This window comes from Ursus arctos, unplaced genomic scaffold (genome assembly GCF_023065955.2).
Source record: "Ursus arctos isolate Adak ecotype North America unplaced genomic scaffold, UrsArc2.0 scaffold_5, whole genome shotgun sequence".
In the NCBI taxonomy this organism is placed as follows: domain Eukaryota; kingdom Metazoa; phylum Chordata; class Mammalia; order Carnivora; family Ursidae; genus Ursus; species Ursus arctos.
In genome coordinates this window covers 17,151,023-17,165,820 of record NW_026623067.1, presented here as the reverse complement: position 1 = coordinate 17,165,820, position 14,798 = coordinate 17,151,023, and the positions used below count along the sequence as shown (strand labels likewise).

Below are 14,798 nucleotides of genomic sequence, written 5' to 3'. Positions count from 1 at the left end.
ATATTTTATTGGAAGGAAAGCACAGAAGTTTAGAGCTTCCAATAAAGTTTAAATACAAACTGAGATGAGTCCATCCATATTAGTCATATAAGCATAGCCTAAAACCAAAAGTTTGCTCAATAAGTATTAAATTCACCACGCAATTCACATCCCAGTAAAAGAGTCAGCTTCTCAAACACTGCAATAGAAAACTGGGCAAAATCACAAATAGGAATTTCACAGGAAAGGAAATACGATGATCCATAAACAAATGAAAAGACATGGGGGCGCCTGCGTGGCTCAGTCAGTTAAGTGTCCAACTCTTGGTTTCAGCTCAGGTCATGATCTCAGGGTCATGAGATGGAGCCCCACTTTGGGCTCCCTGCTGAGCCTGGAGTCTGCTTAAGATTCTTTCTCTCCCTCTCCTGCTGCCCCTCCCCCCTAAAAAAATGGAAAGATGTTAAACTTCACTGGTAATTAAGTGAAATACAAATTAAAGTAACAATGAAATGACTCCACATGCATCACATTAGCAAAGTGTCAAAGTCTGACAATATCAAATGTAGACAAAGATGGGGAGCCAAAGAAACCTACCCTATCAACTGGGAGAGTAAATGGTATCGTCACTTGAGAAAACAGTTTTATAACCCAGCATCTCCACTCCTAGATACTATACTAAACCATATGAAACCACTGGTTTTTTTTTTTGTTTTTTTTTTTTTAAAGATTTTATTTATTTATTCGACAGAGATAGAGACAGCCAGCGAGAGAGGGAACACAAGCAGGGGGAGTGGGAGAGGAAGAAGCAGGCTCATAGCAGAAGAGCCTGATGTGGGGCTCGATCCCAGATCGCCGGGATCACGCCCTGAGCCGAAGGCAGACGCTTAACCGCTATGCCACCCAGGCGCCCCTGAAACCACTGTTTTTAAAGATTAAAAACAACAGAAGATTGGCAATTACATATACATGATAAACTGTGTACCAAGAGACATGTAGAAGAATGTACATCAAGGCATTGTACCAACAACAAAAGCTGAAATTGCCCAAATGTCCACCAATCACAGAATCGATACATTATGGTATATTCACACAATGGAATCCTATAACAAGTAAAAATTAAAGAAGTAAATTACACCCATAAATATGAAAGATTCTCAAAAACTTAATGTGAAAAAGAGAAGGTATCTTAGCACGGGCTACCACAACAAAATACCATAGGCTAGGTGGCTTAACTAACAGAAATTTGTCTTCAAGATTCTAGAAGCTAGAGATTCAAGATCAAAAAAATTAAAAAAAAAACAAAAACGAAGTGCCAGCAACATTGGTTTCTGGTAAGTGCTCTCTTCCGTTTCTTCTCATAGTGTCCTCACATGGTGGGGGGAGAGAACAAGAACAAGCTCTCTGGTGTCTCTTCTTACAAGGGAACTAGTATCATGAGGGCCCCACCCTCACAACTTCATCTACACCTAAGTATCTTCCAAAGCCCCAATACCAAATACCATCAAACTGGGGCTTAGGGCTTCAACATATGGATCTGGGGGGAGGGGAGACACAACTCAGTCTATAGCAGGGGGAGAAAAAAAAGCAAGTATCAAAATGACATCTAAATATTTAACTAATATAAATTTCAAGAACATGCAAAACTGTTATTTAATGATACACATATATATAATGAAAATAAAACTATAAAGAAAATCAAGGGAATGATCAGCAAATTTCAAAGGACTGGTTTCATAAAGACTATATTCCCCAAGCACATTGCAATTAGGTAAAAGAATCAATAATTAAGAGGATGTTTTTTAAAATCCCAAATAGGCATCCAAATTGGAAAGAAGTAAAACTACCTGTATTCACAGATGACATCTGTGACAGATTGATCATATATCCAAAAAAGTCTAAAGAATCCATTAAAAAAACTATTAAAGCTAATACACAAATCTATTAAAGTTCAAGATACAAAATTAACACTCAAAAATCTGCTATTTCTATACACTACCAATGAATAATCCAAAGGGAGACCTAGTCAGATGATGCAGAAATTTAACAGATAATAAGTTAATATGATGAACATAATAAGCCAGTAAGTTTAAAAATCTAAGTTGAAGTGGCAAAAGTCCTAAAAAATAATAATAATAAAATGGTCCCAAGGAGAAAGAGGAAAAACTTTAATATTATTATCGTAAAGAGGATAAACAATACTTTTAAATCTCTCCACCAAAAATAAATCAAGCCCCGATGGCTTTAAAACCAAGTGTGACCAATGATTCAAGAAACGGATCATTCCAATCTTACATAACTCTTCCAAAGCACAGATAAAGAATTAACATTCTCAATTCATTTTATGAGGCTAGTACTGACACAATCAGACAAGAAATGTATGAGAAATGAACACTGCAGGCCAATCTCACCAAGAAGCATAGATACAAAAATTAATATTTAAAAAAATTAACACATCATGACCCAAATGAGTTTATTCTAGTAATGTCAGGTTGATTTATTATTAGAAAACAGATTGATGTAATTCTCTACATTAACAGATTGAGGGAAAAAACATAGGTCACTTCAATAGATGCAGAAAATAGATGCAGAAAAAGCATCTGATAAAATTGCACATCAATTCTTGAATAAAAAGAAAAAACCCTTCACAAATTAAAAAAAAGAGAGAGAACTTCCTCTAATGAAGACTATCCAAAAAACACTTTTTGAAAACATACTCACAAACAAAATATTTAAACAGTTTCTTCCTTCTAAGATCGGAAAAAAATACGTTAACTGATAATGGTTTTCCTATTCAGCGCCATATCAGCTGTCATCAGTACAAGAAAAACAAGAAAAAGAAATAAAAGATAAAAGAATTTGAAAGAAATAAAACTGTCATTCACAGACTACAAGATTTTCCATGTAGAAAATCTAATACAATTTACACTAAAGTGTTAAAATTAATAGATATAACAAGACAGAGCCAGCACACAGAACTCTATTGTAATTCTAAACTTCTTCAACTGTCAGATGGAAGATCTAATTTGAAAAAGATAGCACATACAATACCATCAAAAAACATGCAGTGCCCATGAAACAAAACCATGCAGACTTCCATGGAGAAAATACAAAACTTTACTGAAAAAAATTAAGGAGCTCAGTAAATGGAAAAATGTAGTGATTATGGATTGAACAACTCAGTATTATGAAGATACTCAATCTCTCCAAAATGCTCCAAAGGATCAAGGTAATTCTAATCAAAATCCCAATAGAGAGAGAAACTTAAAAACCTAAATCTGATTCCAAAACATATATATTAAATCAGAAGACAAGAATGACAAGATATTCTTTTTTTTTTTTAAGATTTTATTTATTTATTTGACAGAGAGAGAGACAGCCAGTGAGAGAGGGAACACAAGCAGGGGGAGTGGGAGAGGAAGAAGCAGACTCCCAGCAGAGCAGGGAGCCCAATGCGGGGCTCAATCCCAGGACCCTGGGATCATGACCTGAGCCGAAGGCAGATGCTTAACGACTGAGTCACCCAGACGCCCCAAGAATGACAAGACATTCTTGAGTAGAATGTAAGAGGACCTGCTGGGCAGGTTAAGAATTATTATAAAGCCACAGTAATTAAGATGACATGATAGTGATGCAGAAATAGGGAAACTGACTAATGGAACTGAACCAAACACACCCACACAAATATAAAGCAATTAAATTTAAAATAGAGAGTAGGCATTATAGAACAGTAGGGAAAGGAAGGACATTTTCATGAATGGTGCCAGAATAAAAATTGTTGTTTTCGTTCTGTTTTATTACAATCAACTTAGGCCTCTGACATTATACTAAAAAATCACTCCCCGGTTGGTTAAAAATGAATGTCAATGCTCAAACTATAACGCTTTAAAAACATAATAAGAAAATATCTTGATGACCTTGTAATAGTGCCAGACTTTTAAATAAGACACAAAATAAGGCTAACCATAAAGAAAGACAGGCAAATTTGATCATATCAAACGCAAGCATTCCTAATGCTCAAAAGACACCAAAGAAATGAGAGCTACAAACACAAAGAATATAGCTGCAGTACATAAAAACTGGCAAAGGAATAATACCCAGCATATATAAAAAACACTTAGATGTCAGTAAGAAAAGGATAAACATCTCAAAATAAAAATGACTTGGCAAAAAGATAAACATCTCAAAATAAAAATGACTTGGCAAAAATTGACTTGGAACTTAGGAAATCATCAAGAAAAGGAAATTAGAATGGTGAATAAATTATGAAAGATGTTCAACTTCACACCGGAAAGAAAAATAGAAAAAGGAAAAAACCCCTACTAGTTAAAAACTACAATAACAACATTAAGTACCCATACTATCAGTGATGATATATAAATATGTCTAACAATATCAAGTATTGGCAAGAATACGGAGCAAGAAAGCACCCATACTATAAGAACTGTAAACTGGTACAACCACTTCTGGAAACAGACCAGCAGTACCTAGTAAAGCTGAATATGAACATACCCAAAGACAAAGGTATTCATTCAACTCCTAGTTACACCCCAAAGAAATTCAAAAAGATGTTTACAAGAATGCTTATAGCAGCACTGCTTGTAACAGCAAAAGACATACAATGTAAAATGTCCATCAATGCAAAATGTACAAACGGTGTTTCATTCTTGCATGGACTATTACACAGCAATGAAAATGAATGACTATAACTATATAAAACACAAGTAATGATCTGAGAAATGTTGAATTTTTTTTTAAATCAAGTCACAGAAGAATATAAATACTATGATTCTACTTTTTAAAAGTTCAAAAATATGTAAAACTAAACAGTGAACTGTTTGAGGACAAAAATGAGAATGATTTTTAAAAATTCGGGGTGGTGGTTATCTCTTAAGTACAGAGAGAACAGGATAGAATATGAGAAGTGCAGAAAGACTTCAAGGGTACTGGTAATTTTTTTTTTTTTTGAAAGGGAATAGTGAGCAAATAAGTATTAGTTCCTATACCTTACAGATATTCAGTATATTTGCATCTATTCAATATTTCATAAAACTATTCAAAAGAGCGAGGGAGGGAGGAAGGAAGAAAAAGCGCTGTATACGATGGCTGCCCTCTTCCTCTCTTAGGTGTGCTTGGTCATCTCCACCACCTCCTTCTAGTCTTCTTCTAGAGCTAAACAATGTCCCTTGGATGACCTCCTTCCTCCCGTGGCTTTGACCATGCTATCTCCCTAATCTTTCATTCTCTACATCTCTAGTGCTTAAGAGAAGCCTACCTTCTTTTCTGAGTTGGTGACAGATTATTTCCAGCTTACAGACATCTCCAGTTATAATCCACAAAGTAATATTAAAACTTACATGAGAAAGACTAAAAACATCACATTTCTTCTAAAACCTGCTTTTCTTTCTTTTTTTAAATTCAGGTATAATTGACATACAATGTTATATTAGTTTCAAGTGTACAAAAAGTGATTTGACAATACTATACATTGCTCAACACTCAGCACAGTAAGTGTAGTCACCATCTGTCACCATTCAACATCATAAGGATGTTGGCTGTACTTTTCATCTCCATGACATATTTACTCTAACTAGAAGTCTGTACCTCTTAACAAAACCCATTTTTATTGCTATATTTCTGGTCTCATTTAACGGTGACATTACCATTCATCCTGTCTCTTAAGCCAAAAATCTTGATGATTTCTTTCCTTTCACTTCCCATGTCTACTGGTTCACCAAGTCCTGTTAATTCAACTGCAGAAACAACAGTAAACCTGGATCCAAAGACATTATCTCAACTCAGATTCTTATTCTTACCCAGAATACTCTAAGAACCACCTAAACATTAACTCTGACACCTGCCTCTCCACTCCAAACCATCTCACCCATGTCACCAGAATTACTTCCTAAATAACAGTATCTGTTACTTTCTTTCTTAAAGTCCTCTGGTTTCCATCTGACCTGGCATTCAAACTCCCTACCAGGCCATAAACAAAACCTTCCAAAACGGAATCCTGACCTACCTCTGAGTTTTCATCATCTATTTCTTCTCCCCTACACAATCCACTTCAACCGCACTTTACTTCCCACCACGCACTTCCTTCCTATTTTCCTACTCTCTCACCCCATTCTCTAGCAACAGCCTTTTAAGACTCAGATCCAACACGACGGTTTGTCAAGTCTTTTCTTACTTTCCCAGGAAAAATTAGTTCCTTATTCCTCAGTGCTTTCATGATACTGTTTCTATTCCTAACGTATACTTTTAACAGTGTGCTCAAATTTCCTTTGTAGATATCTGAATTCTATCAGACTCCGACCCTCTCCAAATCTTCTTTAAATCTAAAATGTTGAACAGAGTGGGTGGCATAGAGTCACCAATATAAGTACACTGAATAAATGAATATCGAATGTAGAAGATGGGATCCACATTCATTTATATTTTTAAACATCAGGGTTACATGAAACACTTCAGAAAAGGGGGGCAATAAAGTGTAGGTGTAGTACTTAAAGGTATGAGCACTGTTCTAATTAAGACAGTAGATTAAATGCACAAAACAACTATTTTTGTGGCCTTTTCAAACGCCAGCTAAAACTATCAAAATTGTCTTTTTTTTTTTTTTTAAAGGGCATAAACCACGAGGATGAGCAAAATGAGAAAGAAGACAGGGCAGCAAATTTTAGTAAGTGGCTGAATGAGTGGTCAAGTATTAAGTAAATCTCAGAAAACTTAATCCCAAATTGGTGACAGGAAAACCCAAGAACTAACCCAATCTGTATCACGAAATAGCCAAAGGCTCAAGAATTGGTGCTTTTAGGTACTTCTAGAAGAGAAGACGAAAAGAGGAGCGTAAAATAAGGAGGACTGTTTCAGAGGTAGAAGGACCACTAAATTACCTCTGCCATCCCCAAGAAAAATCTATAAACTTATTTCAAGGAGTAGATAAAACAGAGGGTCTTTGGAGAGCAAGGGGTACTATGGTAGGCAGAATAATAGCTCACCAAAGATGACAACATCCTAATTCCTGGAACTATGAATATATCCCCATACATGACAAAGAGGACTTTAAAGGGGGTGATTAAAATAACGACCTTGAGTTGGGAAGATTATCCCAGATCATCTCACTGGACCTAATCTAATCATGTGGCTCCTTAAAATCAGGGAGCCTTTCCTGGATTGTGGTCAGAGGAAGATGTGACCAGAGAACAATCAAAGAGATGCGATTCAGTTGGTTATGATGATGAAGGAAGAGGGCCAAGAGCCAAAGAATGTGGGCAGCCTCTGGGAGCTGGAAAAGTCAAGGAAATGGATTCTCTCCTACCGCCTTCAGAAAGGGATGCAGTTTTGATGATACGCTGATTTTAGCCCAGTAAATCCCATATCAGACTTGGAACTCACAGAACTGTGTGATTAACAAGTTTGTACTGTTTTAAGCCACTAAGTTTGTGGTCATTTGTCAGACCAGCAATAAAAAGCAAATACAGACAACCATACTGAAAACAGGGAGTTTAGGCACATGTACACATACCTGATGCTCGCCCTTTTTTTCAATCAGTTCCCAGAATACCTAAACCAGGCCTCCTTCACACTCTAGGCAGGAGCCTGGCACAAACTTCTCCAGGAACTCTACCTAGATCTAAACATAATGCCGTTGGGAGTTCCAACAACGGCAGAATCTGTTATCTGTTCACCAGAATGTAGTTCCTCTACTTCCCGGACACACCATTCAACAATATTTTCATTCTTCCTTGAATTAACATAGACCCACACAACCAGGTTCTGGCCAATGGAATGCCTCGGCTGGCACAACTGAAAGACAACTGTGCTTATCTCTTCCCAATTCTGCCTTCTGTGACACCATGCTGATAGCCTGAAAATTGGCCATCGTAGGAGTACTGACACCATGTAGCAAATGCTACAAATTATAGCTTTTTCCTCCCAGGTGAGCTGATTGTTAAAAATATAAAAACTCCTGCACGATCTCCCACGTTAACTAGATGTAGAAGTTGCTTTGATCCCTTCCTCAAAAACAACAAACAAATGCCCACAAAGAAGTTTCTAGCTCTTCAGGATCACCAATACTGGACTTTATGTGAAAAATAAACGTTTATTGTGTTAAGCCACTAAGATTTGGGGGATTGTTAACAGCAACTGCCACTTTTTCACCAGCTAAACCGCCTAGCCTGATAATCTCAAGTACAGCTCATATAGACAACCCCTGATACAGATTCAGAGCTTCCAAGTACGGCAGAGAAAACTTTAAAATATTTATCATTAATATCAGAAAAGTAATAAAGAAATTACAACTAAAAACAAAAACAGCATACTATAACAACATTCAGTAATTTTAAAAGGAGCTCATGGTAATTAAAAATTTAAGGAGAAATTTTTCGTTTAGGGGAAAGACTGGAAAATAAAGTTGAGAAAAAAGTCAACCACAAAATAGAGTCAAAGGGGCCAAAAGGACAGAAAACAGAAGATAGATAAGAAATAAGAAAAATGGAACAGTCAAGAGGAATGCTGAATAAAAAGAGATTCAAGGGGCACCTGGATGGCGCAGTCGTTAAGCATCTGCCTTCAGCTCAGGGCGTGATCCCAGCATTCTGGGATCGAGCCCCACATCAGGCTCCTCCCCTAGGAGCCTGCTTCTTCCTCTCCCACTCCCCCTGCTTGTGTTCCCTCTCTCGCTGGCTGTCTCTGTCAAATAAATAAATAAAATCTTAAAAACAGGAGTCTCCATACTTTCGGGACAGTAAAAATAGATCATACACAAAGAAAAAGCAATCAAAATTGCTTCAAGCTTTTTGATAGCAATACTGGAAACTAAAAGGTAATGAGGCAATGCCATCAAAATTCTGAGGGAAAGTTATTTCCAACCTAGAATTCTATAGACAGACGATGTGAAGTTACGGTAAGACTCTTTGCAGGCAAGCAAGGTCTCAAATAATCTATCTCCTTACGGCCTTTCTCAAGAAGTTACTGGAGGATGAGTTCCACCATGGTAAGGTAATAAACCACACAATCAAGCAATTGGAGGTCCAACATAAAAACAGACTAAAGATATTCCAAAGACAACAGAGACATTTACCATCCAACAGGTCTAGATTGGGCTTAGTCAAAAGATTCTGGAAGAGATTTCTTCAGGAACATGAAAGTGATGGAAGAAGCATATGATTGCGACAACTGACAAAGATGTGAATTAGTGATAAGTAAATAAAAAACTAGATCAAAGAAAAACGCGATTATTTATTTCCAAGGAAAATAAACTGTCAGGAGAGAAAAAACTAAGCACAATTTACAACATGGTTCAGGTGAGGAAAAACATTTACACAGGAAATTAATGAAAACACCAGATACTGCTCTAACCAGTATTATGAAATAACAGTAAGAAGACTGGGAAGGATATAGATGTTGGGAGGGAGAGGGTGGGGAGCTAAATAAGCATTTTCAATAGCAGAAGTCAATAGATTATGCCTGCAACTGAAAAAATCAGGCAGCAAAAGAAGCACATTGTTTAGAGACATGTGAATACTGAGTAATCAGCTAAAAGTACTTACCTATGGGAAGGGGGAAATAAAAGAATGTTCTTTTTCATAATAAGCCTTAGAGAAGAACTATTAGATCCTTTAACCTATGTGTCTGTATAACTTTGTTAAACAAAATAAAAATAAAGAAAGAAGGAAAGAGAGTATGGAACCTGCAACCAGACTATATGGGTCTAATCCTGGATATGTTCTTTATTAACTGTGTTGACTTTGAACAAGTTACTTAACCTCTCTGTGCCTGAATAACATAACATTTATAGCATGAATAACAACAATATCTACCCCATACAGTTATTGGGAGGATTGAGTTAAAATACATATAGCTCTTAAAAACAATACCTGGCACATAATAAGCATGGATTAGCAATGACTTACTTAAAACATCTGCCTCTGGGATTGTAAAATAAGCTCTAGAATTCTAATTATAGGTGTAAAGATCTTATAAGGAGTTTTCTTTTAAGGAAAGTTATCCTTTTTGCACCATACTATTGTTTATAAACAAATTAAGGATTATGTAAGCTAAACCTTAAATATGTCTTATTTTTTTATCAGTGAAAGTAATTTCTCATATAAACTTCAAGAATGCTGCTCATAATCATCTTTCTTAAAATGCCAGCAATACTCATCTAAGAAAATCAATATCGGAAAGAACGCCTTAAAATTTTAATCAAACATCCAGTGTCTAAGATTAAACAAATCAAGCCTCTGCTGACATAAGACAATTTCCCTTTCTTTATTAATCAATTTAACTTAATAGCTTTCATAAAAAAGCCTGGAGCTTGCTTCAGGCTGATCAGATTTCCTAACACTATAGCTTCATCACAGAAGTCAACAGATACATTTCAGTTGGTCACAACTCCTAGATTACACCAGTCTATAGACAACTAGAGTTACAAAAGGCCAACAACTTTTATTATTTTAACTACTTCTCTTAATGCATTAATGAAAATTAATTTTTAAAGATTCAGTAACCCACTAACAAAACTTTTTCTTTTCCTATCTCCTTTCCTGTTCTTATGCCTATGCCATAAAGGCAACTGTAAAACCAAAATGTCCCTCTAACCAAATAGTAAATATGTCATAATCCTCATCCCTCCCTCCCACACACACTCAGAGAATTTTTTCTTAATATGCATTCACTGACTCTGCTAGATGCTAGAATATCAAGGATTACCAAGATGAAAGAGAAACAGATCCTCTTCTCTGAGAGCTTAAAAGAAGAAATAAGATTAATATAACCATTTAAAACTTTTATTTAGTGTTCTGTATCTTGTCTTTTTTAATATTCCCAGAGAGAAATAGGTGTCTTTGTAATAAAAGTTAGAAAGCAATTCCTGACATAAGAATGATACAAATAACATACTACAAGAGGTAAAGGGGAACAATGATTTTCAGTAGCAAGACCATCTTCGAAAAAGAGACAGATTGGTCAAGAAAGAGACTTACAGAATAAGTAGAATTTAGAGATTCAGAGAATAGAGAATACGAAATTGCATGGCATTCAAAGCTGAAAAAAAAAGAAAAACTAGGCAAAAGCATAGGATCAGGAGAGCAAGGTACATATATGAAAAACAATTAGTTCACTTTTCATTAAAAGTAAGAGGGGAAGGCTAAGCCTCAGAGCACCCCAACATTTAAAAATCATGAAAAAGAAAAGGTCCCAGCAAAGAAAATTCAGTGAGTGGGTTTTTTTTTGCCAGACTTCCAAGCAGGAAGTCTGCATGGAGACTTGGTGCTATGTGAGTAGGCATCACTTCAGCCTGAGTGCATAAAGAACAAGCAATGAGAATGGGGCTACCTTAAATCCCAAATGTGGAAGGAAGAGTATTAGTACTTGGCCCAGATCCTTCATTAAATTTCTTTGAGAAAAACCCTTTGGTATCTTCCCTCACAATGTATAAAAATGTATTAAGGCCGCTTAGCACAATAAAGAAAGTGCTCAATAAATGGTAGCTATTAACACTCTAAAACTACCATCCATTATACTATCTCCCAGTTTCAGTGGCAAAGACCCTATTTTTTTTTTTTTAATTTAAAGAACACACAGTTGAGAAGGTTACAGGCTGAGTTTAAAATATTTAAAGAGAGAGTCTGAACCACGGTGGCAGCTGAAAGGTCAGAGAACTCAAGCACGAGGTAAAATTGGGGGAGGGGTGGTAGCTGGAGTAAGAGACCAAGACAATTCAGTGAGTAAAGAACAGTTGTCCTTTCCACAAATGGGGCTGGGAAAATTATGCAGCCACATGCAAAAAGGATGACATTAGATCCCTACCTCAGGTCATATATAAAACTAACTCAAAATGGATCACAGACCTAAATATAAGAACTAAAACTACAAAACTCTTGGAAAGAAACACAGGTATTAATCTTCACGACCTTGGATTAGACAAACCTTTCTTAGATACAACACCGAAAGCACGAGCAAAGAAAATAGATAAAACTGTACATCAAAATTAAAAATCTTTGTGCTACAAATGATATGAGCAGGAAAATGTTAACAACCAGAATAGAAGGAAATAAAAGCTAATCATATAACTGATAAGGCACCTGCATCCAGAATACATAAAGGACTCTTCCAACTCAGTAATAAAAACACAACCCAACTTATAAACGGTCAAAGGATTTGAAAAGACTTTTTTTCAAAGAAGATATGCAAATAGTCAATAATCACAAGAAAAGATGCTCAACATCGTTTGTCAGTAGGAAAATACAAATCAAAATCACAAGAGATGCCACTTGACATCCACGAGGATGGTCAGAATCCAAAAGGAACAATAACAAGGGTTAGTTAATGAAGATATGGAGAAATGGGAACCGTCATACGCTTCTGATGAGAATGTAAAATGTTACCATTTGGAAAACACTCTGGCAGTTCTTCAAACAACTAAAAACAGAGCTTTCATAGCAATTCCATACCTAGATATATGCCCAAAAGAAATGAAAACAAATGTCCACACAAATATAATGTTCACAGCATTATTCATAGGAGTCAAAAGTGGAAACAACCTAAACATCCATCACATAACAAAGAGATAAATAAACGGTGTTCTATCTATACAACAGGATATTATCTGGCCATTAAAAGGAATGCAGTACTGATACATGCTATAACACAGTGAATCTTAAAAGCGTCATTCTAAGTGAAAAAAGCAAGTCACAAAAGACTACATATTTCATGATTTCATTTCTATGAGGCATCTAGACTCAGAAAATGGATTAGTGGTTGCCAGGGAATAAGGGGTAATGGGGCCTGGGGAGTAACTGTTAATGAGTACTAGGTTTCAACTGGTTTGATGAAAATGTTCTAAATTTAGATCATGGTGATGGTCATATGCACAACTGTGAATACAATAAACTGTACTGAACTGTACAATTTCAATGGGTGAATTTTATAGAATGTGAATTATATCTTTTAAAGACTAGGTCATTCTTAAAAAAAAAAAAAAAAAAGCTGGGGTAAGTTTTATAACTAACTTTCTCCTAAAAAGTCTCCTTATGAAACTGTTCTCTGGAAGAATTTTGGAGGACTTTGTATTCTGTAATAAGAAATAAGTTCATTCCAAAACAAAGCCTACAAAGAGATAATTTATTCTGCAGAAATGCAAAAAATATCTGAGAATGATCTCTGGAATATTCTACAGTTCCTTAGCTACATAATCTTCTAACCAAGAGTAGGAGGTAGCAAATAGTAGTAATAATAAAGATAACTGTTATTATTAATTTTGTTATTAGTCTGTATTATGTGTAAGTATTCTCTTATTTAATCTTCATTAAAAAAAAAAAAAACCACCTGATTCAAAATAAAAGTCCACAATGGTAGGCTAGCTAGATAAATTCTGATACATTATACAATGAACTATTATGCAATCATCACAAATTATTTTCTGGATATGACACCAAAAGCACAGGAGACCAAAAAAAAAAAAAAAAAAAGATAAGCTGGACATTACCAAAATTAAAAACTTTTGTGCATCAAAGGACATTATCCTTTGAAAAAGGATCCCATCGCTTGGGTGAAAAGGCAGCCCATGGATTGGCAGAAAATATTTGCAAATTGTGTATCTGATAAGGAACTAGTTATCTAGGACATATAAAGAACTTCTACAACTCAACAACAACAACAGAACAACCAGGTTAAAAAATGGACAAAGGACTTAATATTAATATACATTTCCTCAAAGATACATAATCAGTAAGTACATGAAAAGATGCTCAACGTCACTGTCATTACACAAATGTAAAACAAAATCACAATAAGACACTACTTCACAGCTGTTTGGATAGCTGTAATGAAAAAACTGAAAATAACAAGTATCAGCAAGGATGTGGAAAAATTAGAACCTTTGCGCATTGTGGTGGGAATGTAAAATGGTACAGCTACCATGGAAAATGGTACAGTAAATTCCCAAAAAAATTAAACACAGAATTACCATAGGATCCAGCAAATCCACTTCTGGGTGGAAAAAGAATCAAAAAGCAGGGACTCAAACAGGTATTTGTACACTCGTGTTCCCATGTATATCTAATGACCCATGTTCACAGCAGGATCATTCACAACAGCCAAAAAGTTAAAGCAATCCAAGTAAACAATACGTAGTGTACGCATACCTATAATGGATCGACCAGTCTTTTTTAAAAAGGAAGGAAATTTTGACACAGGCTACAATATCGGTGAACCTTGAAGACATTCTACTAAGTGAAACAAGCCAGTCACAAAAGGACAAATACTGTAGGATTCCTCTTTTATGACATTCCTAGAGTAGTCAAATTGAGACAAAAAATAGAACGGTGGTTGCCAGTGGCTGGGAGAAGGAGAGAATGAGTCAGTGTTTAATGTGTACAAAGTTTCAATTTGTAAAGATGAAGAAGTTCCAGATATGGATAGTGGTGTCAGCTGTACAACAATGTGAATGTACATAATGCCACACAGCTGTATGCTTAAAATGGTGAATTTTATGTATATTTTTTCATCTTAAAAGACTTGGAACCGTCGCACTAAGATATATTAATGACAGGAAATAGCAGAATATATTTGTGGTGGGATAAACTGGCAATCTTCCCCATTTAATTAGCACACAGAAATCTAAACAATTCAATGGGTCTGGCACATTGAAAAAGAGTCCTTTTCTCCTGGGTAACAAAGAGAATAATGACTGACAGCCAGAGATTCCTGAATTACACCAGGCTTCAAACAAGGCAGGAAAGATGTAAACGCTTCTCAGCACAATAACAGAGGTGGTCTACTGGGCTTCACATCAACCGTGCTCACCTATAATTAAG

At 35.7% G+C, this 14,798-nt stretch overlaps 1 protein-coding gene across 10 annotated transcripts in view; it reads right to left on the bottom strand.

Annotated features, from left to right (window-relative positions):
- The window catches only part of AP3S1 (adaptor related protein complex 3 subunit sigma 1), a 136,223-nt gene that overhangs the window by 114,374 nt on the left and 7,051 nt on the right, over positions 1-14,798 (bottom strand). The gene's annotated exons all lie outside the window — the stretch shown is intronic.